The sequence below is a fragment of the Pteropus alecto genome, unplaced genomic scaffold, assembly GCF_000325575.1.
Source record: "Pteropus alecto unplaced genomic scaffold, ASM32557v1 scaffold98, whole genome shotgun sequence".
In the NCBI taxonomy this organism is placed as follows: Eukaryota; Metazoa; Chordata; class Mammalia; order Chiroptera; family Pteropodidae; genus Pteropus; species Pteropus alecto.
In genome coordinates, this window is record NW_006443570.1 from 10,952,697 (window position 1) to 10,956,131 (window position 3,435).

The following is a 3,435-nucleotide window of genomic DNA, read 5'->3' on the forward strand; positions in this document are numbered from 1 at the left end:
TAAGTGGTGTCATCTGTTTTACATACCTACCTAAATGATAACCTCCCATGCAAAGGCATGAATGACTTCTGATAACCTCCTAAATGTTTATTATGAGGTTTCTAAATTACTATATGACAAAGACTAACTTATTTTGTGTACTACAGAAGCATTAAGTGATTTTTTAATAGAAAAAAATCCTTCCCTTGATCCCAACAAAATCGTAACCACCTTCAGGGTTGTCAAGTATCTTTCAAAGTTAGGGAGAAGCATCTCTTTAGTTCTAAATCACAGTAAGTGCTGATTTAAGTATACTGTAACTTCTTGGGTCTAACGTTTTTTGCCAGGATTACTATCTGTTCTAGAGATAAAACAGATGTTTCCTTATCTTTCCGCTTCATGCAAATCCCAGCTTTTCCTAGAGAATCGGAATGATCAACGTTCCTGTACTGAAAAAATACAGTATTCCCCTGTATATACTAGGATTGCAAAATATTTCCTTCAGTGAGATACAAATGTTGAGTCCACTATACTAACAAACTGACTATAAAAAGTCATACTTTTTTTGTGGCTGGTTCTGCCTAAAAAGATAGAAAACTTACGTCTCGATTAATAAAGGATTCATAGTAACAGGTTTGTTTTCACTCACAGGTCTGAAATTACACAGAAGCTTTAGCCCTGAATAGTCTATTACACAGTTTTTCAATCCCTTATCCAAACTCTTGGAGGCAGATGTTATCTGAAATTTAAGAGCTGTTCGCACTTTAAAAAAATATGGTATACAGACCTTATATGAAATGTTAACACGCTCAGCAAACAAAGCCAGTGGCAACTGTATAATTAAACACATCAATATTTCTGCAGGAACAGTTTTTAGTCACAGTGTACAAAATGAAGGCAATTCTGGTCAGGTTTTACAATTAGTTCAGTAAAAAAATTTTTGTTTTCTGAGTTTTTGGATAAGAGATTGTTTCCTGTCTTTGCACTCTTCATTTGGTAATAAAGTTAAACCAAAGGATTATGGTACAATAGCACTTCAGTCTAATAGTTTCTCTCCTTCTAATACCTTTTCTGGTAAATATACACTATGTATTTCATTACTTCATATACAAAGCAAAAAGGCACACATAAATTCATCTTCACAGAAACTTGAAAACACCAGCCCTAATGATCAAGGTACTTCAAAGACAAAACTAAAATAGCTGAAATTCTAGAATCATATTAAAACGCGTATGTATACATGCAGTTTATTAATACATAAAACTTGGAAAAAAATTTGAGGGAAATTTGTTCATATTCCAAACAGTATTTTAAGAAAATTATTAAACATAATTCAACTCCCAATTAGGAATCAGAAAATGGGTTTCTTACCTTTTGTTTCCAGGATGTGGGTTGAACAGCAAGATGGGTTATTCAATCTGATGTTATGAAAATAAGTGCTTCTTGGACTTAAGTTTTTCCTTGGTTAGAAAGTAACAAGCTAATTATAGGCTCCCTACAATATTCTAAGGGTAAATAGGGAGAAAGGGGGAAAAATTCAAGCCAGCTTTTAAGTTCCAAAAGGGTGACTTTCTTCTAATAGCTGCCAATACGGGTAGAGGTTTAAGGTCCATCTCCTAAGGCTGAAAAAAACAGAAACAGTCTGCATCTCTTTTCACAGCTTTTAGCTGTCTGATTTTCAACTGCAAAACCTGTGCCCCTTTACCTTTTACAAACATGCATTATGTCCTCTTATCTTCAAACAGTTGATATACAAGAAACGTTTCCTAGCTCATTTCAATCTGGGGTTGGAACTACTAAAACTTCTAGAGTACATCTTTCAAGTTAGCTTAAACGTATTCAGCCTTCTGAAGGCAATTTCCAAAATGTTCAATGAACACAAATGAACCCAAGCTTGCTTAAATCTACTTCACATTTACCTTCCCAAAATTAGTCATTTAAAAATAGATTTAAAAAAATATTCTACACATAAAACTGTACTTGCCTACAGGCATACCATCCTGAAAACACTCAATTTTATCTTGGAAGCTAAGTAGAGTCCGGCCCAGTTAGTACTTGAACAGGAAAACAGAACTTTAGCCTTAACTAGTAAATCTTGAACATCTTTTGAACTTTCCTTAATGAATCTAAACCAATTGCTTTACTTAATGTGGAACACTAGTTTTGAATCTTTTTTTCCTCCTGACAATCCCACAAGATTCATTTAAATATATTGATTGGGTGACCTTATGTAATTATTGGGGCCCATTTCCTCCACTACCAAACTATTTTTAGTTTCTCTTAGGTTTGTAATGTCACTTGAATAGCTTGACTTAAATTCAGCTTCCAAATTTTGGCACCCTGGAGAAATGTTTTAGCTATTTGTTTTGGGTGCAGAAAAAGTGGATTGATGGTTCTGCCTCGCGATCAAGAAATCAATTAGGGATTTTAGGTAAAAAGTCCCTCCAATTCAAGCAAATAGAAAATTTAAAACCAAGGGACTATATCAAATAAAGACACAAAAGCTAGCAGACTATAAGATGTAATCACTGGTTTGGTATGTTTTAGATACAGTTGGTTGAAAAGGGTTTACAAGCCAAAATTCTAAAGAATGTTCAAGCTCTTTATTAGCAATGATTCACTCAAAGCAGCAGCTAAATCTTCTAGTATGCTAGTCACATTTCAAAAGGAAAATAAAATTTGTGTTGAGTTCTAATCTGTGCTCAATTTAAACATTTGATATTTACCCACCTTTGAGATGAGTTCCACTGAGAATCTCAAAGGCTATCTCCAAATTAACTGAGTCATCACTTGATTTTGCATAAAAAAGCCTGTTGTCTAGATGATCACCAAAAACAGCATCTATAAATTTTTATCAAAGTATGGGAAGCTTATCTTTCAAAGACTGTATCAGCCCTCATTTACCATATCATATACAGGATTGCCTTTCTCACCTTATCTTCCCCTGAATATTTTTACAATTAACAATTAAATTGGTTAATAAACACCTTTAGAGATTACTTTTCAAGAACCTTTAATTTACTAACACAAAAATACAAAGTCAGAATCTTATCAATTCAAAGTATTAACTGACAGTCACCCAATTAAAAGCTTAGAAGAGGAAAAAGGACAACCATGCATAGTTTTTTAAAAAATGTTTATTTTTTCAAAGAAAAACGGCAACAGCCAATTGGAAACCTACTTATTCTTCAACTCCAATTTTGTTTTCTTTAAATTTAGAAATGACTTAACTGATTTACTATTTTAAACAAACCCCCCCTTTCCCCTTTAAATGTTTACCATCTACTCGTGCTGAATCCTTCCAAGGAGATTGCTCCAGCGTTTATCTCCAGGTCCTCGCTTTGCTCCTTTTACCAAAAAATGCAAAACACAATTCCATCGTGCATCTTAAGGGCTCCAATCGTCAAAAATAGGAAAAAAAAAATCTTTGGAATAGCCAATTAAGTTGAATAAAAA